At 41.6% G+C, this 27,627-nt stretch overlaps 1 long non-coding RNA gene across 1 annotated transcript in view; it reads right to left on the reverse strand.

Moving 5' to 3' along the window:
• LOC149467680 (uncharacterized) overlaps positions 1-17,744 on the reverse strand; it is a 32,401-nt gene extending 14,657 nt beyond the window's left edge. The window contains exon 1 of the long non-coding RNA XR_016311899.1: positions 17,507-17,744. This is a non-coding gene — a long non-coding RNA (uncharacterized LOC149467680). The remainder of the gene's footprint in view (positions 1-17,506) is intronic.
• Positions 17,745-27,627: the final 9,883 nt, after the last annotated feature.

Below are 27,627 nucleotides of genomic sequence, written 5' to 3' on the forward strand. Positions count from 1 at the left end.
ACTTAGGGGGAGATTTACAAAAACTGGAGCACTCAGAATCTGGTGCAGCTGTACATGGCAGCCAATCAGCTTCTAACTTGAGTTTGTTCAATTAAGCTTTTGACAATAAAACCTGGAAGCTGATTGGTTTATATGCAGAGATTACACCATATTTCCAGTTTTAGTCAATCTACCCCTTAGTGCCAGGGAAAGAGCTTAATCTCAATTTGGGCAGCTGAGGAGGCCACATTGACCCAAGATCCAAGAGGCTTCACAGAGACACAGGGATTCATTTTAAGACTAAAGGTGGGAATACACAATTAGAAAATCGACCAATCGGTCATCTGACGACTGAGAGGCGTCCAATCGTTGGTCGAAATCGTGGCCCACATTAACTAATCTAAAAAAACTGTTCCTCGGGCAATATGTAGTGTTGACGTCTTCCATACAAGTGGAAGTGATGCAGTGTGCGTGTGACCTTGTAGCCACGCCCTTCTGGCCAGAACGACACAACAATTACCAGCAATGAGTATAATATATTTTATTACATTACCTATATACATAAATAGTGATACATAAAATATAATATGCAGAATTCTGTTTTCATTATCTCATTAGGCCAATCTACTTTTAACATTTGGATTTTTCGTTCGTGTTTACGAAGATTCCTTGGATATAAACATCCGGGTCATCTTCTGTCTCCGCTCATGCGTGATAGCGCTTGATAGATTTTTTTCGTACGACCGTCGTACCAACGCATAGGAAATCGGTCGTTCGTATGCGAAATGGCAACATTTTTCACTGTTGTTCAACCGGATTTTTTTGTTCACAGTATCATTATCGGTTAAAACGTCCTGCTCATCAACGAAGAGAAAATCGTTTGATCAGTGGTTCTGCGAAATTTTTCGTACGATTTTCTTATCGCGTGTACGGGGCATAACTTAGGTGCTTTAAGTGCAGCAAACATACAGATCAGTGGGAAGGGAACAGAGAACCTGTCACTTTGCCCTACTTCAATATTTGTTTTTTTTTTGTTTTTTAGTAACACATATGTACTTAGTAAAATTGTTCTGATCAGGTGGTACTGGGCTGTGCCCTATAACTCATTTGCAATAAAGCACATCAAAATTATTATAACATTTATCATGTATGCATGTGTGCATTTGATTCATTAAATGATTGGAATGAGTTGTGTTGAGCAAGCAGAGTAGGTGCACTTGGCATATGTGTCTGTAGCTAGCAAATTCTCCTGTATCATGGATCTTCCTTAATGTCCATAGCTGCATATGCAAGTACAAAACCTGTTTAAAAATGTGTAAGCCTTGCCATTTTTTATTATTGTAATTTATTATAAATTTAATATTACATCATAATGGAAAAAGGAAAGTGTAGAATACACAAAGTCCTGTGCATTCATCAACATACCAACCAGCAAAGTAAAAGCTCTAACCTACGCTCATATTTCCTGTAAAGTAATAACAAAAGCCGAAGGCTTAGTCCTGCATAATTACAGATACTTGTGTAGGGCGCTGGACGCTTTGGGTCACATTGCCACATTATTTATTTTCCCAAACAGCAGACAAAAGGAAAAAAGGCAACTTGTTTAGACAATTTATACCTTTATGTAAGGGGAGGGCAAATTTATTACGCACATCTTCCAATACATTTTTTCCATTATTTTTATTCTGACTTGTCAGGCAAGGTCCTTGCTGTAAAAGGGGGTAGGGACTATTGTTAAATGACTTTGCTATATACAGTATATATCTCACTTTCAGTGGCAATCCTGGAAACTCCTTTGTAGACTACAGTCACATGGATTTGCCTTGCAAACATCTAATTGTACATAAATACTGTACTTTTATCTTTTTTACTCAATAATAACTGTTCACAATGATGAACAACTATATAAACTACTGCAATAATAGATGTCAGCTTTGTCACCGGGTAAACACGTTCTACATTGTACACACAGTAAATAACCATCTAAAATAACTATCTTATGTTTGCTACAACATCACCAGAATGTGCCATGTTCAGTTCTTTGCAGCCTTGGAAAGAAAAAATGCTTTATATGGTTTGCCTGCCATCAAGTGGCATACATCAGTACTATATAAAACATTTTTTTAAGTATTATTATTTTCATTATTATACAGGATTTATGCAGCGCCAACGGTTTGTGCAGCACTTCACAATACAAATAGAGACAGCACAGTTACAATACAATATCACAATTAGATTGTAAGCTCTAATGAGCAAGGCCCCCCTAACCCTCTTGTAACTGTACTGTGTCACTTAAATTGTAAAGCATTGAACAAACTGCTGGCATATATTGGGAAGCACAATGACCTGGACGATGTAAGGAAGGGTGTCTACCATCACACTTTCTTCGAGATGTTGGGCTCCTGGTCCTTCGGTGACTACTTTAAGGAGCTGGCATGTTTATTGTAAAATAATAGTATAATAATAATAATATAATAATTATAATTATTATAATATAATAATATTACAACCAGAGGGTTATATGGATGTTTTCCTTAAAATAATGACCGTTATCTGATTTTCTTAGTAAATATATGTGCAAGGCTGGCCATAAATGGTATAACAAAGGGCAATGATTTTAGTATTGAGCATTTCCTCTGTTAACCCAGTTGTTCCCTTACGTCCTAGAAGGTGATAACAAGCATAGGCATTCTGAGAGTGCATGAAGATTTTTCAAAATGTTGGAAAATATCCTTTTTCCCATAGCAGAAAGATAATTGTATTGTGTGTGCGCTGCTATCAGCAACAGGCAGCGATTGCTGAAAATTCCAGTGCCCATGTAATTATTTTAAGGACAGACAGATATCCAGAATTGAAGTGTTATCAATTAATCACATGTGTATATATTTGTTGATATTTATTATTTCACATTGCAGAAAAAAGTTTGAACCTGAGAGCTTCCACCCCTGAAGAAGAAATATGTAGTCTTGAAACGCATCAGTGGGTTGCTAAATTCTGCATATGCTATAGATTCTGTCATTTTTTACAGCACCTTGAATAGTCTTCTATCATATGATCACCTCTCCATATATATATATATATATATATATATATTTATATTTATTTTTTATTATGACTTATGTATTTTACATTATTTTCTATAAACTAAATAATTTTTTTATCATCCTGAACAAGGCTATATGAATATATTGCTGCTTAAAAGTCCCACTGTCTAGGGTACCATTGTAATTGTATTGATATCCAGCCACCTGCCATCCTCAGCAAGATATCTGCCCATCTATGGCCATCTATACAAATTGCTGGTAAGAACAGTTATGTTGTAATTAATTACCTACCTATACATAAGAGCCTAGTCAGGTTATAAATGGAAATAGTTTGCAACTAATTTCAAGGGACTGTCACTCCTTTGGAACCAAATCCCTCTGTCCCTTTTTTTCTCCTTAGTTTTTCTTCTTTTTTGGTCTGATGTACAGACCTCTACAAAAATTTAATAATTTACCTACCAAAAGTGTTCTACTTCACTAAACCTTTTATCCAACCACTAAATAATTTTTAATTTCAAAAAGAGAAAGAGAACCGCTCACTGTAGAATACACCTCATATCCATTTATTGATTTGTCCAACAAGACAACCAGTCCATTCAAGTCCATTCAAGGTACAAACTCCAACACATTTCACTCCACAAGGAGCTTAATCATAGGGTCTTCCTTGTGGAGTGAAATGCGCTGGAGTTTGTACTTTGGATGGACTGGTTGTCTTGTTGGACAGATGAATATATTGATATGTAGTGTCTTATGCAATGAGCGGCTTTCTTTCTCTTTTTGAAATAAAAAATAATGTAGCGGTTGGATAAAAGTTTTAGTGAAGTAGAACACTTTTGGTAGTTAGATTATTACATGTTTGTAGAGGTTTGTACATTAGACCAAAAAGAAGGAAAACAAACGAGAAAAAAAGGGAGAGAGGGATTTGGTTCCATCGATTCTAGTAGCTAACGACTATAAAGAACCTAATCCTGTCATCAGAGAGAGGGGATAAAAGCCTTGAGCAGAGCAGTCACCTTCTGTTTACCCCTAAATAGTTATGTTTGGTATTTCCAAAAACAACTGTACAAAAGGAAATGTAGAGATGAAAAAAAATTACTTCTGGGTTTCACCAATAATTATGGTATATAAATTCTTCATATTCCGTGTAACTAGGGTGCACCAGGACATTGTCCTTTACCTAACGTAATGTGCTAGGCGCTAAACATGTGGGAGGCGCTAAACATACAAAAGTCATTACATTTTCCTAAATATTTTGCCTCTCACCTGCTATAAATTGTACTATGCGTGGCTGGTAGTTAATGCTGATACAGTCAGGTTGGAGCGATTTCCATGGCCTTTTCCTTCTGTACACAGAGGCAGAAAGGGACTCATTTATATTCATATTAACAGCAACCAGTAAACCTTGAAACAAGTGCACGGGGTCCAAATCACCCAGCAACGTGAAAACTCATGAAAAAGTAAAAAGTAAAGTAGATACATATTACTGAGGAAATAATATACAATGATACACATTAAAAGTGTGAAATTAGACTTTAAAAGACTAGAAATAAAAGCTCATGTAGCTTTTTATGTGAGCCATAATAATTCCATAAACCCCAAACAAATATAAATTTGTGAATATAAAAATTATTTGAATAGCTTTCAACCCATGCGACTGTAGTTGTTTTCCAAATGATGCTAACACTCTTAGGTCAACCTACAGATCCTGCTCTACAACAACGTAACCCAATAAAGTGACTTTTTAGATAGACTATGTTCCAGCTTAAGGCAAAAATAAACCCTACTATGCTATTCAGCAAAGGAAGCTGCCATCTTTGCCTGTTTGATTCACAACTGCCATTATGCTGCTCATGTGATCAATTACGACACCAGCCATTTGATGCATTGAGAGTTTGGTTGAGAGCACAAGCAAATGTGACAGTTAGCATTCCCGGCATGCCAGGAATTTTTCTGTGTTTGAAAACAGTAAATCGATGGGTTTAGTCCTGCTTTAAGCCCTGGTTCACATATATGTAAATCGGATGCATTTTGAACCGCATCCGTTTCGCATGACATGTGAGCCACCTGACTTTCTATGGAGTCAGTTCACATACGTGCGGACTAGCCGCAGTGCAATTTTTAAAAAGAGTCCGGTATAATTTTCTCTCCAGTTCAGGTGTGATTTCCAGTGTCTTACACTTTAGAAATTCCCACTTTAATCGAATCTGAACTGCTGAACGAAATTGCACCATACTGTTTTTACAAAACGCACTGAAACTGGCCCTGCACATATGTGAAACTGGTCTGATGTAGAACTAGACCCATCGATTTGATTGTTTCGAAAATCTGCTAGGTCTCGTTCACACCATATGTGCATAGAAACTGATAGAAAAAAACTCCACAGATTTCACCTGCAGAGACACAAGTTTACATCAGTTTTCATGTGCATTTCAGTGAGTTTTTATGCACATTGACATCAGTTTTCAAATGCATTTTTTTATGCAGAATTAGACATCATACCCGGTGTCCACTTTCTCTTCTGCCCTCTTCACCCCACATTGCTGATGTCACATCAGTTTTTTTCCGTGCAGAAAACCACATACTAGACATGTTGCAGATTTATGCGCAGAAAAAATCTACATGTGATACTAATTTTGTGGTGTGAACAGGGCACATAGAGAACAATTGTTTTTATTGTGCCCTTGAAGAATGTGTACAGAAAAACTGCCATCTCTGCACACTGGAGGCCTAACTGTCATATTTGTTTGTGCTCTCAACCGAGCTGTCATACCAACAAATGGTTGGAGTCATAACTGATTATAACATGTTCAGCACCATGGCAACTGCAGATCAAACAGAGGCTAAGATGGCAGACTCCTTGGCTAAAAGGGATAGAAGGGTTTAGATCCACTTTAACATAAAGCTTATTTTTTTTCTAACCATGGCAATGTAAAAACTGGAGATGTGATAGTGACACTCTCAGGACCTGGACATGAGCCTGGGACCTCATTGGTGTCTGGCATTGGCTCTTCTTGTTGAGCCACCTGGAATGCTCAACTCAAGTAGCTCAGTGAGAAGCGTCCCAGGTTCAAGTCCAGGCCCTGACACTCTCTTTGATGGTCCAGGGGTCCTTTCACAGTCACTGCAGCATGAATGATCTCGTAGGCCAAAAGACTGGAGATGTGCAGTGACGATCAAAATGTCATCTGAATAAACAATGACATAGCCATAAATATCATGAGGAAATGGCAGGGTTATTATGAAACCTCAAGAGTATAACTAAATACTCATACTGTTCAACTCAAGTGTTAAATTCCATCTTCTTTCTTGTTGCAAATCAGGTTTATACCCCCCAAAAACGTAGCCCTACCTTTTTGAGGGCAGCTGGATTTGTTTTGGGTCCCCCTAAGCTCTGCAAAGCCAAGCAACACACATTTTTCCACACTTGCACACTTCAGTAAACAGTCCTTGAGCTGGTTTTTAGTTGTTTTTATTAAGGGGTTAAAAATTTGGATGGGGTCTAAGGGTATATGGGATGCCCAAGGAACTGCAGAACTTGAGGACAAATTTCTTAGCAACCATACTTTACAAAAATGTGGATCCAAAAACAAAACTGTCTCTTTAAGAGAGCTCTAAGCCCCCCTTCATGTACCACCTCATACCCCAGATGAATCCCTCCTCTTCACTCAGCTGCACTGAGGTCTCTTTTTCGGACAGATTTCAGGGAGTTATTCCTAAATTACAGGCCTACAATAAAAAAATACATATTTCCATGCAAAAAAATGGTACCGCTTTTGGTACAAAATTCCTGACATAATCATACCGCCAGGGAGGTTAAAAACAACAAAGCCTAGCTACCTAGAGCATGCTACAAATATAACCTGGGGAAAATGAAAGCCCCTTGTAGATATTAAAGAGTTCAAAGTATTTTTTTTTATAGTTATTTTGTTCACTTTATGACAGGGATAAAAAACATACTATTTATTAACAAAAAAGAACCTGGCATCAGCTGTAAGCACATAGTTTGGGATAAAACCTCTTTTCAGGCTCTTTCTGATATATTGTAACATGGTTTGGGTTTACAGGAGCACTCATTCAACTACCAGAAGGTGGCTTATAAATATTATGGGCAATAAAATAATAAAGTGTCCACCTGTACCTAAGCATGTTGAGGCACTACCAGTAATGTCCAGGCAGGCCAGGAAACAAACTAGGTTGTGATGGCACATTGAAAACAAGATGGTCCCCATTCCACAATATCTGTATAAACATAGCCAATGGTAGGTGTGTGCAGCTCACAGGGTTCAGACTAGGGACTGCTAAAAAGGTGTCAAAATCCTTATGAAGGACATCACTGTGCATGGTAACAGATTATGTGGTATAATTAATAGAACTATTGATTGAGTATAGAATGAGCAGTTTCTTCAATAGTACTGCTTGAATTTGATTATTTGTAATTAAAGAATGGTTATGTTTACAGAAATTTTGACATTTAGCAATGGCTTTGTACAGAAGCTTTCTTTGAAAATATGACTTTAAAGTAACCTTTTCCCAAAGAGGAAGAAGTGAGATCTAAAGTAGCCCTTTCCCTCGTTCCCTATGTTTTCAAATGTGTTTGCATGGCTGCCTAACTCAGGGCCATAGATATGGGTTTTTTTTGCCCTTGGGGGAGGTTTACCCTTGGTACTCAGAAGTTAACAAGTAGACGGTGTGTGCTGCACGGCAAATTCCTAGTCTGGCAAAACTGGTCTAACAGTTGGAGGGGGTTAAAACTTGAGGCTATGCGCTGTATACACGGTAACATATGAGAAGGTTGAACCCCAAAAATATACTTTAATTTCCATGCCACAAGCAAGAGACTAAAGACACATACAAACCTCAGTATAATCATCTGTGATAAATGAAACTTCTATTATATATGTTTTTCTGCAAACAGCCTACCTTAAAAATGAACTTCATTAACATAGCTACTGACTACTGGTCAACCAGCAATCAGAGGCAGACTGACCATTTGGAAACTCGGGCACAGCCCAAGGGCCCAGGGTCAGTAGGGGGCCCCATGAGATGCCCCTGGTACCTTTTTCATAGGCTTTTTTGAGTTTGGGCAAGGACACAGGGGCCCCATGATCCCCTATTGCCCCATGAGTTGTCAGTCCGCCCCTGCCAGCAACTTTTGTACAGTATAAAGAGTGCAGGGGTCTGGAGTGCACACATCATAATATGTATTGTGCATATCTCAGGAGTCCATAATGCATAGAGCGCAAGGATCAGGAGTACTTAACACACAAAGCACTGGAGTGAGAGGTGTGTAATGCACAGAATGCAGGGGTTAGGAGTGCATAACACACAAAGTGCAGGGGTCAGGGGTACATAATGTACCGTTTGAAGGGGTCAGGAAAGTGCAATGCACTGGTTGGTAGACAAAGTACACAAACATTTATGCCAGCAACACAAACCAAGAGTTTTGGCAACATATATAAATACAGTCATGGCCGAAATTGTTGGCACCCTTGATATTTCTCCAGGAAATCATGTATTTCTCACGAAACGTATTGCATTAACACATGTTTTGCTATACACATGTTTATTCCCTTTGTGTGTATTGGGACAAAACAAAAAAAGGGAGGAAAGAAAGCAAATTCGACATAATGTCACACAAACCTCCAAAAATGGGCTGGACAAAAGTATTGGCACCCTTTCACAACTGCGGATAAATAAGAATGTTACAAGCATGTGATGCTCCTGTAAACTCACCTGGGGCAAGTAACAGGTGTGGGCAATATAGAAATCACACCTGAAAGCAGATAAAAAGGAGAGACGTTCACTTAACCTTTGCATTGTGTGTCTGTCTGTGCCACACTAAGCATGGACAACAGAAAGAGGAGACGAGAACTGTCTGAGGACCTGAGAACCAAAATTGTGGCAAAATATCAACAATCTCAAGGTTACAAGTCCATCTCCAGAGAACTAGATTTGCCTTTGTCCACAGTGCGCAACATTATCAAGAAGTTTGCAACCCATGGCACTGTAGCTAATCTCCCTGGTCGTGGACGGATGAGGAAAATTGATGAAAGATTGCAACGCAGAATAGTCCGGATGGTAGATAAGCAGCCCCAAACATGTTCCAAAGACATTCAAGCTGTCCTGCAGGCTCAGGGAGCATCAGTGTCAGCGCGAACTATCCGTCGACATTTAAATGAAATGAAACGCTATGGCAGGAGACCCAGGAGGACCCCACTGCTGACACAGAGACATAAAAAAGCAAGACTACAGTTTGCCAAAATGTACTTGAGTAAGCCAAAAGCCTTCTGGGAAAACGTCTTGTGGACAGATGAGACCAAGATAGAGCTTTTCGGTAAAGCACATCATTCTACTGTTTACCGAAAACGGAATGAGGCCTACAAAGAACAAAACACAGTACCTACGGTAAAATATGGTGGAGGTTCAATGATGTTTTGGGGTTGTTTTGCTGCCTCTGGCACTGGGTGCCTTGACTGTGTGCAAGGCATCATGAAATCTGAGGATTACCAAAGGATTTTGGGTCGCACTGTAGGGCCCAGTGTCAGAAAGCTGGGTTTGCGTCCAAGATCCTGGGTCTTCCAGCAGGACAATGACCCCAAACATACGTCAAAAAGCACTCAGAAATGGATGGCAAAGAAGCGCTGGAGAGTTCTGAAGTGGCCAGCAATGAGCCCAGATCTAAATCCCATTGAACACCTGTGGAGAGATCTTAAAATTGCTGTTGGGAAAAGGTGTCCTTCCAATAAGAGAGACCTGGAGCTGTTTGCAAAGGAAGAGTGGTCCAAAATTCCGGGTGAGAGGTGTCAGAAGCTTATTGATGGTTATAGGAAGCGACTGATTTCAGTTATGTTTTCCAAAGGGTGTGCAACCAAATATTAAGTTAAGGGTGCCAATACTTTTGTCCAGCCCATTTTTGGGGTTTTGTGTGACATTATGTCATATTTGCTTTTCTGCCTCTGTTTTATATTTGTTCCAATACATACAAAGGGAATAAACATGTGTATAGCAAAACATGTGTTAATGCAATACCTTTTTTGTGTGAAATACTTGATTTTCAGGAAAAATATCAAGGGTGCCAACAATTTCGGCCATGACTGTATATGTCCAGAGAATGGGCAATTTGTAGTTTCCAGTTGGGAGACATGTTGCAAATGTTCATAATTACAAAATACTAAAAGTGACGTCTGTAGCACTCGATTGGGTACTTATACCTATTATAGGAGGAGGTTGGTATAAAAGGCTTCTATAGATTTTTTTATCACTTAAAAACCACTAAACCTCTAGGTCTCAATGAATCTGCCCTTTTTAGAAACCCCAGTGGGATGTTGAGTTGTGTTCCCCTTTAATTTGCCCAAAACTTTTCCAAGGGATTGACCACCCATGACATCATATCTGACTCTTTTCCTCTTTTAGGGGTAGTTGTAGCTTTTACTTCCTCCTTTCCTTTGTGAGAGTGGAAGGGCATGTACGGTGCCAGCAGTGCCCCTGTTGGACTGCAACAATTCCACTGCACAAGCGAGTGATGTCAATACGCTGCTATTTCTCCACCACTACAGTGGCACAGGTGGGGGGAGGCATGGGCAACTACATGAGTGGTGCCATATGGGCCCTGCAGCCAACATAATGGCATAATGGTGCAACTGCCTAGACCGGCAGCCTTTTGGGAACAGCACCTGTCAACATTTAGGCAATTATTTGACTAAGAGGCAGATTATTCCCTAGACTATATATGGAAGAGATTCACAACCATATAGTAGAACTCTTTAGGGGTATTAGTGGAGGACATATTCATCAATTGCAATTGACTGCAGGGATTTTGGAATTTATGTGATGTAAGTTTATATGATAAAACAATCCATTAGGGGGTCACCCATTATCATGTCAATATGTACAGGATGACATTATGGGGTTTATTTACTAAAGCTGGAGAGTCCAAAATCAGACTCCCTTCTGCATAGAAACCAATCAGCTTCTAACCTCAGCTTGTTCAATGAAGCTTTGGCAATGAAACCTGGAAGCTGATTGGTTTCTACGCAGAAGGGAGTCTGATTTTGGACTCTCCAGCTTTAGTAAATAAACCCCTATGCATCAGCCAGTAATTCTTTTTTAAATTCTTTCCAATGTCTCTTTATGTTTATGGTTGATAATTGTTTATCTTACATTTTGATTCCTGGACCTGTATTATACTGTGCACCCCAATATTTTCTTCAGTTTTTTCATTAAAATTTATTGATCATGTTCATTAAGTAGGGTGGAAACTGCATGTCAAGGATCACAGATCATTAAATATATATTGGGGAATGTCATTATTGTCCAGCCACATTACGGCTCCATGAACATTCTAGAGGAGTTTAGTGTTTTGCCTGTAAAAGCAACTAAAGTTATCCTATGTGTCCATGTACATTAGGTAGTTTACATCTCAGCGTTTATAGGCAGAAAAAAATGCTTCTGTTTTTGATAGTGACTGGGCCAATGACTGAGTCAGTGGGCCAGCTACGGAATGGCCCGGGATGTCCGACGTCTAGTGAGAGATCCAGTGGTGTCTGGCGCTCTACAGCACACCCACCCCTGAGAAGTGATCTCCTAGATAATTGAAGACAACCCACCTGAAAATGCTTTATGAAAACAAATGCAGCCGCAAACCAGGTGAGCAGCAAAATACTTCCCTACGTGGAAGTCAAACTCTTCCAAGATGGGGTGAAGGAAACTGGCCATTAACTACAAGTTTTCAAGACCCAGTGTGGCCTCCAGGGAATCGACAAAGATGACTGGGTCACCAACCTCATCAGCAAGCTGTCTAGTCAGGCTGTGGATGCTTTAAAAGCCATACCTGCAGAAAACAAGAAAGACTACGAAAAAGTCAAGGAGCATCTGCTGGCCAAATTCACAATTAACCCTGAAGCTCATGGGGTCAAATTTTGCTGCCTACGATGGGAAGAGGGCCAGCCTTATATGGAATGAGCTCATCAGATGTCCTGATCGGTGGATGCATGGTTCTCCAACTACCTTAGCGGATGCTGCCCAAATGGTCCTCCTGGAACAGTTTTACGAACAATTCCCTATTGAGGTGTGCGAGTGGGTCCAGGACCAAAAGCCCTTGAAAGAAGACAAAGCAGCAGAACTAGCCAACCAGTATATGGATGACTGGAGATCCCACTGACCGGAGCCTTGCAGCTTCTCCAGACCACCGCCAGCACCTGCCCATATACAGCCATCCACCCAGCAGCCAGTCACCCTCCCCACAATGGCCTGACTTGCTATACCTATCAAGAAGACCAGGCCTTGCTGCTATGGGTGTGATCAAGTGGGACACCAGAGAGCTATCTGTCCTCGAAATGTCACAGCCACTTCATGGAACTGTGCTACCCCTGGTCCAGCTCGAGAGGCTACTCACTGCCTGGAGGCTGACTCACCATCTATCTTGACTGGCTTGGGTGAAAAGGAATTTGGGCTATTTCATGAAGTGAACTGATTCAAGCTGCTGCTGATGACAACTACAAGCATCACTGACAGGCTGCATGCGTGAACGGGTGACATACCCCTGTTAGGCCCCTGATAGTGGACCTACCATCACCTTGGTACAGCCTGGGATGGTTATATCGACCAAGACAACCAGGAGGTCTGTAGCTGTGCGAGTTGCTGGAGGCAACGTTTTGCATATCACTACTACTCAAGTACATATGGATTGGGGCGCGGGATCGAGAGACATGGAAGTTGGAGTTATGAAAAACTTATCCGATGATGTTTTACTTAGAAATGATTTGGGACATCTCTCTTCATCTTTCCAGTTGGCTTTATCCCTGGAAACCTGCCCTGTGACCACCCAGCAGCAAGCAAGGCGAGTGGAGAAGGCACTCTATGATGGGACCCAGGGCCCTAACCCTGACCAGACTGTACCACCCCTTACCTGTGCTACCCTGGCTGACTTTACCCAGGAACTATCATCTGACCCAACCTTAGCTAGTTACTGGGAGAGGGCAGGGACAGACCCCGGGGGATTAGAAATAGAATGGATAGAGTGGGATCAGGGATTACTGTATCAGGTGACTGAAGGGAAGGGACCTCATTCTGTGCCCAAGCGACAGCTGGCGACCTGCTTAGCATCAGACATGACGTTCTCAAAACTGGTCACTTTGGAGTGACCAAAACCCTTCACCGTTTGACTCAGCTGTTTTTGCCAGTGATAACCGGGGACATTAGACAGTATTGTCGTACCTGTGATACTTGCCAGCAGGTGACCGATCTATGGCTTCTTTGTACCCCCTACCGATCATAGCTGAGCTCTTTAGCCTAATAGCCATAGACCTTGTAGGCCAATTACCACGAGCCAGTCCCTCTAGGAAGAGATATAGCTTCACGGTGGTAGAATTTGCTATTCATTACCCAGTGGCAATTCCCCTGACAAACATCTATGCAGAGTTTGTTGTGGAGGCCCTGCTCTGGATCTTTATCAGAGCGGGTTTCCTTCGGGAGATTATCTCAGACCAAGGGACTTAGTTTACTGTGGACCTGACCCAATTGTGGAAGCTCTGTGGAATTAAGCCTGTACAGAGCTCTCCCTACCACTCCCAGACTAATGGACTATGTGAGTGGTTCAATGGAACGCTGAAGCAATTGCTTCAGACATTTTCAACTTCTCACCTGTATTTGGAGAAATTTCTGCCACACCCTCTGTGTACTTACGGGGAAGTGCCGCAAGAATCTACTTGGTTCTTCCTGTTTGAGCTATTGTTTGGGAGACAGGTGAGGGAGCCACTCGATCTGCTTAAAGCCCACTGGGAAGGGGGGTGGGGCAAAAGAAACCTCTGTGGTAGGTTACGTACTAGCGTTCAGGGACTGGATGACGGAACTCATGGACACAGCATGGGAGAACCTTCAGACCACACAGGGGCAACAGAAGCAGTGGTATGAACATACTGCTCAGGAGCGCACCTTGGCTGTAGGAAAGTTCTTGCCCTCAAGTCTACCAGGTTGGACAAATTACAGGCCACTTGGCAGGGACCCTACAAGGTAGTGGAGCAAATATGCAACACTACCTAACTGGTGGATAAGTGTGAACATGCTCAAAGCGCATCAGAGGAGGCCTGAGGCATTATCTGCCATATGTGCTCCAGCCGAGGAAGATTCTGAAAAAACCTTCTCCTGCCAGAGCTACCACTAAGAGATAGGGACAGAACAGGTGTAGAGGCAGTGAGGTTAGACAGGCATCTAGGGCAAGAGCAACAGGACAAGGCCAGGCTGGTCCTTAGGCAGCATCAGGACATGTTTACCGGGTACCAGAGTCAGTGAGAGAAGGTATGAGGAAGGATATTATTGGGATGCTCGATTTAGAAGGCATCAAGCCGTCCAACAGCCCCTGGACATCCCCGGTAGTGTTAGTGACAAAGTGGGATGGTACTGCCTGCTTCTATATAGATTACCACCAACTAAATGACTGCATGACGACCGACGCATACCCCATGCCCCAGGTCGATGAGCTGTTACACCGCATTGCTGAGGTAATTTTCTAACTGCCCTTGACCTATGCAAAGGGTACTGGCAGATTCCTCTGGACCTGGAATCGGTTCCGAAGTCATCATTTATCACCCCCTTTGGCTAGTACCAGTATAGGGTCATGCTGTTTGGGATGAAGAATGCTCCAGTGATGTTCCAGAGGATGGTAGATCGACTTCTCAATGGCCTTCAGGATCATGCCTGTGCATACCTGCACAACATTGCGATCTACAGTGATACCTGGGAGGAACATCTGCTCCACCTGGATACCATGTTAGACCACATCAGGGCTGCATGACTAACATTAAAGCTGGAAAAATACAGCATAGGGATGTCCGAGGTTCAGTACTGGGCCATGGGCAACAGTGCCCTGAACCAGCTGGGGTAGAGGCCGTTGCCAACTGACCAACTTGCAGGACAAAAACCCAGGTCTTGGCTTTCCAAGGCAATTCAGGGTACTATAGGAGGTTTGTCCCCATCTATAGCATGATAGCTAAACCTCTGATTGACTTGACAAGAAAGAGTCTTTCCCATCAGGTCCCGTGGTCCCCAAAGTGAGAGAACGCTTTAATTCCTACCCCAGTCTTGGCTGTTCCTGACCCAAACAAAAGTTTTTGTGTCCATACAGATGCCTCTTCCTTTGGGTAGGGAGCAGTGCTAAGCCAAATGGGAGCTGATGGCAGTGAGCACCCTCTTGCGTAAATCGATTGTAAGCTGCTACCCCGGGAGGTGGGGTATGCAGACGTAAAAAAAGAATGTTTGAGGCTGGTGTGAGTCATGAAAAGACTTCAGCCATATCACTATGGACAATCCTTCACTGACCACAACCCATTAACCTGGTTGAATCGAACCTCTGGGTACAATGGACGCTTATTTTGCTGGAGTCTTGCCCTGCAGCCGTACAACTTTACTGTGCAATACAGGCCGGGACGACAAAGCAGCCTTTGATTATAGTATAGCTCCTGGACATCCCCAAGCTGACCCGTATTAGATCTAGACTGGTCTGCCGGACTATGGAATGGGGGGGGGAACAATGTCACAGACTTGAGGTTGCAGGAAAACTATCATTGTAACATATAGCTTCCTATATATAATGTATTGGGCGCCGAACTGTTGGGAATTGTCTATGATAATGTGATTAGCTCTTATCTGATGGTTTTCTGTATAAATTCAGTGTGTTTCTCTAATAAAGCAGTTCTTGTTTACTCCACAAACTGGTGTTGTCTAGTCCTTTGGGGTAGCTACAGATATAATCACTTGCCCGTGTTCCAGAGCTTGGGAAGCAGCTAAGCTCAAAATTAGCACTTTTTGTTCTAAGAAGAGCACTGGCATTTCTTTTTAAACCACTGTGCATGGAGCCTAAATGTTTATTTGCTCATTTAACATTCTATAATAAGTTGGGCAGCACAGTGCCTAAATGGTTAGCACTTCCACCTGGTAGTACTAGGGTCGTTGGTTCGAATCCCAGCCACAGCACCTCCTGCCTGGAGTTTGCATGTTCTCCCTGTGCCTGTGTAGGTTTTCTCCAGGTACTCCGCTTTCCTCCCACACTCCAAAGACATGCTGGTAGATTAATTGGATCCTGTCTAAATTGGCCCTTGTATATGAATGTAAGTTAGGGACTGTAGATTGTACGCCCCTTGAGGGTTAGGGACTGATGTGAATGTACAATATATAAGTAAAGCGCTCCACAAATTGAATAGAATCCTTTTCTAATGTATTTTTTGGCCACTCACTTAACTTTTCTATCTCTTTCCATCACTTAACTTTTTTCTCATCTCTATTTGACATTTTAAAAAAATGCTTTCTGTTTCAATCACTTCCTGTAGATCATGTGACATTCCAGGAAGCTTCATATCCCATCATACACTGCCTTAGTGCATCACAGAATAGGTCATGTTTTACCACTCTGGACCACCTCTCCCTCATCACTATACTACCTCTTGTTTTATTTCCACCCACTTTCCTACTTCTTCCTATAGGTGGCCATACACTGTACAATCTGATTGTACATGTAGCACTACCCCCTTAGGAGTCGCTGAGTATTTTCAGCTCTCTGTCATTCTGTACCTCTCTCTGAAAGCCCATCCCCTGCTGACACCACAGGATTCTTTTGACCACAGTAAATTACCACCAGAAAGCAGACTCACACACAAATTATGAGGTTTATATTAAACTTCAATGTAAGCTTGGTTAAATGGTACAAAATAGTATTGGTACGTGGAATGGCAATTAGTACTTTTAGCAACTCTAAACAAAGAAACAATACATACAGAAGAATCTCAGTCAGTGGTAGCAGGCCTGCTTTTCAGAAGTTAACCCAATACCTTCACCCTGAGGTGGTGTCAACTCCAGTGAGCAATGAAAACTAGCAACAAGAGAAGTAGCTCACTTTGGGCCCTCAGAATCTGATGGCAAGACTTCAATCTGATATAAAAGAGCTCTTTGAACAGGGTAGTCAATGTCCCTTTAAATGCAGTGAGGATTCTTCTGCACGCCCGCTGGGGCCCAGTTGGTGCAAAAGTAGGAAGTAATGTGACAGTTCCTTACAGGATTAACACAAAGGTAGGAAGAAGAAAGGACAAGTACCTTCCCTTTAAGTGGCTCTTGACTTGGGTGTTCTCCCTTTTAATGCACTGAGAAAAGAGCAGCTTTAGGCAGATAAGGTGTCAAACTGGCAATAAGGCTTGTTGGCAAAGGGTAACTCCACTCTTAGCTGCAATAACCAATGGCAATGGTGAGAGAAGTTTTTTTAGAAAGGTAGGCAAATGGTTAAGGGAGCACTGATGTGATCTGGCCTACAGAAGGCATGTACTGCGTTCAGCTCTGATGATTTGACTGTGCTGCAAATGTGTTCAACAGAAGCAGCTATGGGAACTAGGCCACAACGTGTTACCTGAATGCAATGTCCACAACTGTGTGCAGGTAAAGTAGCAGATATAGGGAGAATGTCAGTGTTCACTTGCTTAACTGATGTATGGGACTCTCACCCGATCGGGGCTTCTAGCAGGTCCTGGCTGTCAGGGGATCAGGGGCCCTCACAGGTTCTCTGGCCTCACTTGCAGCGTTCTGTCTGGTCACCGCGCTCTCGGTCACCTGCCTTGCTGAACAGGGTGGCAAGGTTCGCAGTCAGCAACTCCTTCTTGCCTCTCTTCTCTCTAGCTCTGCAGCCTGGTACAGTTCTTCAGCAGTCAGCACAACTCTCTCTATGCTCCTTCTCTCCAGCTCTCTCCCCTCTCACTTCCTGTTCCTCCACATTTTTATGCCTCCGCCCACACACCAGCTCTTCTGGGAACAATGTGGTCCCCCAATTAGCAGCCTTCTAACAAAGTCCTGCAGTTCAGCCTATAAGATCCATAAAGCTTTTACCAGAGTGTATGTCACTGTAGGACACTGCCATCTTGTGTCTGTTTCAACATACTGCAGCTGACAGCAGGGTGTTACATACAGGACAATATCCTTAAAAGTGTTACTAAAACCCCGGACCCTGCATTCACTATATCTGGTCTCCCCGGACCCTGCATTCACTATATCTAGTCTCCAAGGACCCTGAATTCACTATATCTGGTCACCCCGGACCCTTCATTCACTATATCTGGTCTCCCCGGACCCTACATTCACTATATCTGGTCTCCTCGGACCCTGCATTCACTATATCTGGTCTCCCCGGACCCTGCATTCACTATATCCGGTCTCCCAGGACCCTGCATTCACTATATCTGGTCTCCCCGGACCCTGCATTCACTATATCCGGTCTCCCAGGACCCTGCATTCACTATATCTGGTCTCCCCGGACCCTGCATTCACTATATCCGGTCTCCCCGGACCCTGCATTCACTATATCTTGTCTCCCCGGACCCTGCATTCACTATATCCGGTCTCCCCGGACCCTGCATTCACTATATCTGGTCTCCCCGGACCCTGCATTCACTATATCCGGTGTCCCCGGACCCTGCATTCACTATATCTGGTCTCCCAGGACCCTGCATCCACTATATCTGGTCTCCCAGGACTCTGCATTCACTATATCTGGTCTCCCAGGACTCTGCATTCACTATATCTGGTCTCCCAGGACTCTGCATTCACTATATCTGGTCTCCCCGGACCCTGCATTCACTATATCTGGTCTCCCCGGACCCTGCATTCACTATATCTTGTCTCCCAGGACCCTGCATTCACTATATCTGGTCTCCTGCAGTACACAGAACAAGGAAATGCAATTATTTTAGTAAATTTAAACTGCCATATACCTTTCTTATCAGCAGCTAGAGCAGTCTTCAGACTTCTATCAGTTCCAGCAGAACACTGCTCCTGATGGCTACCGGAAGGTTCAGGGGCCCAGAGATGAGGTATCTATGATCCGCTGTGTGTGCACATTCTGCTCCTGGTGGCTACCGGAAGGTTCAAGGGCCCAGAGATGAGGTATCTATGGTCCGCTGTGGGCTCACATTCTGTTCCTGATGGCTACCGGAAGGTTCAGGGGCCCAGAGATGAGGTATCCTGGGGGGTTTTTTATGTTTTGGCTGTGCTTTTTGTAGTTACACATCTAATATGTAGATTTAAAATAATCTGGAGTTCCATAAAAGTATTGCACTTACAAACATAAGATGAATTCAGCATGTGGGATCATGAAAAGTTTCCAATCAACCATGTTGTTGATTGGAAACTTTTCACGATCCCACATGCTGATTTCATCTTATGTTTGTAAGTGCAATACTTTTATTAAACTTCGGATTATTTTAAATTACTACACAATGAGGAGCTTTTTGTTCTCTCTTTATACATCCCAATATTTTTGAGGAGTAATACTGGATCTTTATCATCGAGTACCAGCGGTGGAATCGCCTTTTTGTTGGGGGAGAAGATTAAGGATCCAATATATCCATTGTTATTCTATATTTGCTGTTTTTGACCGCATGATCTGTGGTCACATTTTCTGGTAAGAGGCTGTGAATGGTGATGGTGGAGGATTCCTTTCCTTTTTCTTTATGTTGGCAGCACATCACTTTTTGAAGATTTTGTTTACAATCAATATTTAGTCACATATATTGGACTCTTTTGAGGACTTGAATTTATTATTTTATTTTGTGTAATAGTGGCATGAATTAGCGCTACATTTTTGTTTTTTCAACACCCTGTGAAGATCGTGGTTTTTATGTAATTGTATTTTAAATTGTACACAATAAATTACATTGTGTTTGATATATTTTGCTTCTTTGCCATATAAAGTCCAATGGGAGGCAACAATTAGTAGAATATGTAAACAGAGAGAAGTTGGCAATAGATCACCAAAATACCACTCTCACCCAGTACAGTTCTCCCCTGCAATACAGGTCTTTCCTCAATGAAGCTCTCTCCCCAAGTACAGCTAATCCCCCACCATGAAACTCACTCACCACCAGGGGCGGACTGACCATTTGGAAACTCGGGCACTGCCCGAGGGCCCGGGGTCAGTAGGGGGCCCCCATGAGATGCCCCTGGTACCTTTTTATAGGCTTTTTTGAGTTTAGGCAAGGACACAGGGCCCCATGATTCCCTATTGCCCGGGGGGCCCCATGAGCTGTCAGTCCGCCCCTGCTCAGCACACCCAGCAGTTCAGAGTGGGGGGGAAGTTCTCCCTCATCTGGGTCATGTGGCCAGAGCCGAAGAGGAGATAAAGAGAGCTTGATTTGTTGCTGCCTGTATCTGAGGTCTGACAGCAGCAAATGCTTTGGATGCCCAGCAACTGCCAGCACTAACTGCTGCGCCATGAATACTCTGAAGGGGTGGCTGGACCCACTTATAAACCCCTTAGTTATGCCACTGTGCTGTGAAGGGGACTAGGATACAAGGAAGGGGGGCTATGAGGACATTGTCAGAATACACTGATCAGCAGCTGCAGAGAATTGGCTACAGACACTGGCTGAAATCAGTTTTCCAATATTCTCCTTCAACAGAAGTTGATCAAACCATTGACTTCCTGGCAAGCAGGGTCAGCCACACACTGACTGAAATTCAGCTGGCCCTTCTGAACCGACAGAATTGTGATCCTCCTATGGCCAACTTAGCCCGACAGGTTAGAATTAAATATATGCACAAAAACACGCACATACATAATAATATAATAATATAAATGCATACAGTGTATACAGTGCTCAGCATAAATGAGTACACCTCAACAGATTTTTCAGAAATCCTTTCCTTTCCTTTCAGAATCAACATTTTCTATGGGACATTATACTACAAAATTCTCCCATAAATGCGGGCCATTGATTGCAAATAAGATTTGCTAATTTGCACATAAAAAAGTATTTTTCCTAACAAATTCATTCAAGACCATACTGCAAAAATGAATACACCCCAATGAAAGTTTTAGGAGCAAAGCTAACAAAATCCTAAATAACAAGAATCCAATTACAGGTGAGTCTAATTATTCACTAAACAGGTGTCCAGCAGACAGTTGATTATAAAAGGGCATTACTTAGCAAAGAAAACCCCTTCCCATTTCATGCTGTCAGCAATGACACCACATGGAAGAGAAATGTCACAAGGCCTGAAAAAGAAAATAATTTCTTTACACAAGAAAGGTGAAGGCTACAAAAAGATCAGCAAAACTTTACTTATCAGTCAGAATACTGTAGCAAAAGTAATAGAAAAATTTAACAAAGATGGAACTGCAACCATCTCACAGAGATGTCCACGCTGTCCACGGAAGTTAACACCTCGAAAGGAGTTTCTGCTAATGAGAAGGGTTGAAGAAAATCACCATACAAGTTCACTGCAGTTAGCTAAAGAAATAGAAAGCCAAGCTGGGGTGCTTGTTTCCTGTGACACAATACAGGGTACACTGCAGAGGAATGGCATGCATGGGTGTTGTCCATGAAGAAAGCCTCTCCTAAAGCCCATGTGCAAAAAAGCCCGTCTAGAATTTGCCAGGGCCCATGCTGAAAAAGAAGAAGACTACTGGGATTCTGTACTCTGGAGTGATGGGACCAAGATAAATGTTTTTGGTACTGATAGCTTCAAAACTACATTGCATCACCTTTGTGATGCAATGTAGTTTTGAAGCTATCAGTACCAAAAACATTTATCTTGGTCCCATCACTCCAGAGTACAGAATCCCAGTAGTCTTCTTCTTTTTTATCAGTCAGAATACTGTAGCAAAAGTAATAGAAAAATTTAACAAAGATGGAACTGCAACCATCTCACAGAGATGTCCACGCTGTCCACGGAAGTTAACACCTCGAAAGGAGTTTCTGCTAATGAGAAGGGTTGAAGAAAATCACCATACAAGTTCACTGCAGTTAGCTAAAGAAATAGAAAGCCAAGCTGGGGTGCTTGTTTCCTGTGACACAATACAGGGTACACTGCAGAGGAATGGCATGCATGGGTGTTGTCCATGAAGAAAGCCTCTCCTAAAGCCCATGTGCAAAAAAGCCCGTCTAGAATTTGCCAGGGCCCATGCTGAAAAAGAAGAAGACTACTGGGATTCTGTACTCTGGAGTGATGGGACCAAGATAAATGTTTTTGGTACTGATAGCTTCAAAACTACATTGCATCACAAAGGTGAGGAGTACAAAGAAAAATGCATGGTACCTACAGGGAAACATGGTGGTGGCAGTGTACTTCTGTGGGGCTGCATGAGTGCTGCTGGTGTCGGGGAGCTGCATTTCATTGATGGTATTATGAATTCACAGATGTACTACTCTATATTGAAAGAGAAGATGCTGCCATCACTCTGTGCCCTTGGTCATCGCGCACATTTCCAACATGACAATGATCCATAACACACATCTAAGACCACTGTTGTATTTCTGAAGAAGAACAGGGTGAAGGTGATTCAGGGGCCAAGTATGTTTCTCTGAATGTCTGATGTGAACCCAATCGAACACCTATGAGGAATTCTAAAGACACAAGTTGAGCTTCACTCTCCATCCAACATCCAGGTTCTAAAAGAGGCCATTCTTATAGAATGGAAAAAGATAGATATGATTTGTCACCAACTTGACATTCCATGCCTAAAAGACTTGGTGCTGTCAATACATTTGAGTAAAACTGAAGATTTTGTAATCTAAGTTATGTTATTAACTTTACTTTCATGTAATGTGCTAAACAAATGTTCTATAAAACCCAGTTTTGTAAAAATTTTGGATATTGTTCTTGTGTTCATTGAGATATTGGTTAAAATCTTACTTTTCAAAAGGGGTGTACTTATTTATGCTGAGCACTGTACAAAAAGCCCTCCATTGATCCAATGGGACACATAGTAGAGTTTTCTTGAAACCATTATTTACATGTCTCCTCGCATCACAAATCCCAAAAATAAGATTATTCCCATTAGGGTAGAGGAAAGAGCCATGCAAAATCATTCTATTTTGCCTCTGGGTCATTTGTAGGCTGCAAGAGGCTGATCCCAGGTCAAAGCTTAGGTACCTAAAGTGGCTGCAAACATCAGACATAAAATACGAACAAAGCATACCCTTCTATAGCAGGGGTGTCAAACTAAATTTAATTATGTTTGCCCTCAAAGGGTTGGTTGTATCTGTAAGACTAGATGTCCAGAGCACCCCCCCCCCTTACATTAGATATCAAGATCCCCCCCCCCCCATCAAAAGTCAACCACCCTCTCTTACATCACAGTGCACTCCGCTTACCTTGTGCTGCTGCCGAGAAGAAGCTGGGGGCGAAGCAGGGAGTCAGCTGGTGGAGTCAGCTCAATGCTGAAACCAGGGGAGGCAGAGATGGCACCGGATCTGGTGGAGGAGTTTTGTCCTCCTCTCTGCTACCCACTTCTGAGACAAGATAGCTACAGGAAAGGTGCGAGAGCCACATGAAATGGCCTGCAGGGCCTTGTGTTTGACATATCTGCTCTATACTGTGTACTTGTCTCAGTTAAGAGCACAAAGTGTCATTTCTGTCTGCTTCTTCATTCCTCTGGTATCAGTATGAGTCACTTCTGACAAGTTTTCCTGACACTAAGAGAAAAATAGTGACTGGGAGGGAGCACCAGCTTTTGAACAGCCCTTATCTCTCTTTGCTGTGTGAGGGGGTGTGTGTCTCTTCCCTCCAATCAGCTCTCAGAGCTCTCCTCACTGAGCTCTGCAGTGTGTGATTTCAGCTTTCCACCCCCTGCTTTCTGAGCTCTCAGAAGAGCTTTATAAATTCAGCATTTTGAACAGATGTAGAGAAGAGAAGACTGCAGATAGACAGGTACAATTTATGTTTTGTGTCCGCCGGACACAGCAGAACACAGATCGCTGTATGGGGCCACTGTGTGAGGTCCCAATTTATGTGATCACTGATTGGTCAATCAGTGATCACATGAACAGTAGTAAACAAGATGTCACTTCCTGACATCATTTTTTACAGCTCTCACAGTATTTCTCAGTGGCTGCAGGAATGCAGCCAGAGAGGAGAAATTATTGCTTTTACAACCTTTATGGGTGTAAAAGCAATCAGTGTAAAGAAAAATAAATACATTTGATCACGCCCCTACAAGTAGTACAGTGTCACTATGATCACTATGGTGACACTGTAATGCTAAGGTGATGGTATTTAAATTTAAAAAAAATATTTAAGAAAAAAAAAATAAAAATGTAAAAAAAAAATGTTTTTTAATTATAAATTTTTTTTTATAAACTGATTTGGGTTTTTTTTTTACCAAAAAGGTATCAGAATACATTTTTGGCAACATTTATGAAAAAAGATTATTTATTTTAAAAATCTTATAAGAAAATCACATTTTTTTCAAAATTGTTGGTCTTTTTTTAATTTATATAGCAAAAAAATAAAAATCCCAGTGGTGAATAAATACCACCAAAAGAAAGTTCTATCTGTCTAAAAAAATGCTAAAAATTTCATATGGGTACAGTGTTGCACAACCGCGCAATTGTCATTCAAAGTGTGATAGTGCTGAAAGCTAAAAATTGGCCTGGACAGGAAGGGGGGGAAAGTGTCTGGACTTGAAGTGGTTAAACTGCTTGCATTTAAAAGAAATACATTTAAGGATCTATTAATCATCACAGAGCTCCATAATTTTGCCTATAATAACTGCCTGCAATTCAACTTTAAAGTCTTAAAAAAAATTGCCTACCAGGCAGGGTTTGTAGTGCATTAAAGACATACAATGTGATGTCATCCTGTGACGGTCATTCAGGATGGCCAAAGACTGATACCTAGAAAAAGCTGAAGAGCCAATACCAGCACTGGCGAAGTACCATGTAGGTGTTGGACCATTAAAGCAGAGGTAAGTATTAGTACTGCCTAACTAATTGGTGGGGTGGGGGATGGGCGAGATGAGGATTTTATCCCAAAGTGGGGCTTTAAATATACTCACTGTATAATAGGAAACCCTACCATAAGCAAGCAACAATTATAATGATGGCATGGTTTGCACATAGCAGGTTGTGTATGGCTGACGTGGCTGACATAATATGGATTTGGCTATATTCTGATATTTGTACTGTAAGGCTCCATGTACACTGCAGCTGATAAACTCACGTTTAGGAGCTTTTCTGCGTTTTTTTCAGCAGCCCCTGAACTCACCCTAATGTTTTCCTATGTGTCCATGTACACATCCTCGTTTACAGGCAGTTGAATTTACAGTCAATTTTTTTAATGCACCAATCTTGCGTTCAGGTGTAGATTTTATCAGCATTTCAATCGTCAAACGATTGTAAACGTGTGTAAACGCGGCTAACCGCGTTTATAAGCATTTGCGTTTGGAAATTTTTTTGAACTCTTCCATTTCCAGATGCTGTCCAGAGCCTTTTTTCATCATAAGAAATGCATGCAAAGCATTTTTCCGGTACTCAAATGGACTTAGTACACCATACTTTGAGGTTTCGCATGAAAGAAAATATGTTAGACACTGCTGCAATCATTTCTGCACAGAAATGAGCTGGAAAACCACACAACACCACAAAAAAAAAAGACAGCTAATCTCAACAAATACTGCTCTCTCTGCTTCTGCTCTCTCTATTTCTCTCAAAATGTCTGAAATAGTTAATTTTTTACTGTTTTTCAGTGCATTCTGGGCATTTTGGAAGGTCTCCTGAGGTTATCTTAAAAAAAGCTTCTAAACGCAAACACTCATAAACGTGCATAAACGCGGTATGCAAACACGGCTAAACAGGCGTTTTTTAACCTACATTTTCCAGCAATCAGTTTCCATCGTTCAGATATGTTTTCCAAATGTCCCGTGTACATGGAGCCTAAATATATAACACATATATGTAGCACCATATTCTTACAGCAATTCAACACAAATTGACCTGTTAGGATGGTAACATAAAATCACATGTAAGGAAACATGACCAAGAAGATAAAGCAAGCAGTGAGCAGTACTAAGCCTCCATAGTCGGAACTCATCAAGTCCTCTCGGTGACACTCCGTTCCCTACAGCAAAGTATCAAGTGAATATGTAACCTGTCAGAACCTGTACCTCAAATTGTACATCAATCAACTGTTAGGGGGCAGCTCATATTTCAGTTACTTGCAGACAGTCACATTTTCTATGTAAAGCTAAAAGAGAGAAGAGATAATAAAGATAAACACATCAAAGGGCTGCTAAAGCTGAGATGACATCTAGAACAAGAGGTCATGTTCCCAAGCCTACAGCTGAAAAGCTCAACAGCAATCCTTGAAAACCTCAATTACAGAGAGGTAGTAATAACGATTTGATCATGGTGTTAAATTATATATCTGCATTTTTTTATCAGAAAGAAGCTGAAAGTTGAACATGTATTTTGAGAGCATTGATTTTCTTTCTCTAATTTGTCACCAGTTGTTTTATATTATGGTGTTATGGTCATATTTTCCCATCCTAATGCACCATAACCCATTGCATTATTTCTTGTAAATATACATTAAAGGGAATGTAGAGTTCTGTACATATTTTTCTTATATATGAATTATGTTTAGAACTAAAAATGAAACAACTATTTATTAATCAGGTAATATGAAATATTTCACGTCTGTTTCATATTTACCATGTGCAGCCAGCAGGTGCTGCTATAAAGTCAGTTCCCCAGCATTTCTGTTGAGCTATTTATTTATAAACTATGAAAAATTGCCATCTGATCTGCTACTCTGATCTGGTTCTACATGGGGCACTGGTTACAAAGAGTCAAAAGTTAGCAGCCACTGAAGAGCACGGTCCCGTTGAAGCACCCTGTGCTAAGGCTCCATGCACACTAGGAGCTGAAAAAATGCTGGAAAAATGCTGGATTAAGAAAAATGCCAATATTAACGCAGCTAAATGCTGGCAAAACGCCAAGACAAAAACAAAAAACGCTGAAAAAATGCTAATATTAGCATTTTTTATCTAGTGTTTTATCAGGATTTTTTCAGCTCCCAGCATGCAAGATGCCTTAATGTTCATTTCTAAAGCAAAATGCTATACAAATAATGAAAAAGTGAGATAAAAGTTTATTCAGTTCAAGACCAGTGTGGATGTCCCTGCTCGATAGAAGTTGATCATTCGATCAACTTCTGTTGAAGGGACGTGTTGAAACATTTTCCTTCAGTCAGCACCTGCAGCCAATCAGCTGCAGCCTCTGATCAGTGTATTCTGATAGTTGCTGGTGATAATGTCCCAGCAGGGGATGATTTCACCATCCTCTTCATTTGTTTGGGTGGGGGAATCTGTTTTTTTTGCTAAATGAACAAAATAAACTTGTATTTCCAGTTTCAGGCCCTCTACCAAGTTGTTATTGTGATCTGTGTCTGTGATGGTGAGATTTACCTCTCTATTTGTCCTGGTGACCACTGAAAGGCTTCATTCACACGACCATAAAAACTTTACTGATGTTATTACACGTGTCTTTTTAAGAGAACAGTTCCTGTGTGATGATTAATAAAGATGCATTTAAACACGTAAAGATGTGTGTGCGTACATTATTTGTTTTTATTATAATTTATTTTTCTCCTTTATTTAGACTTAATTTATGTGTGTACAAATGCGTTTATATGCATAAGTCTGTGAATCACATGTTCTTAGATGCAGATGTTTGGATTCTGCGTTATGGATCTGAAATCAATGCAGCTGTGTTCAAATTTTTTTTACAGCCGTGTGAATGAAGCCTTATGCAAACCATACATGGGTTGAATTCTGAATGCATTTTCTTCTAAG

Source organism: Staurois parvus, unplaced genomic scaffold, assembly GCF_062004578.1.
Source record: "Staurois parvus isolate SC_StPar_1 unplaced genomic scaffold, SC_StPar_1.0 ptg000104l, whole genome shotgun sequence".
In the NCBI taxonomy this organism is placed as follows: Eukaryota; Metazoa; Chordata; class Amphibia; order Anura; family Ranidae; genus Staurois; species Staurois parvus.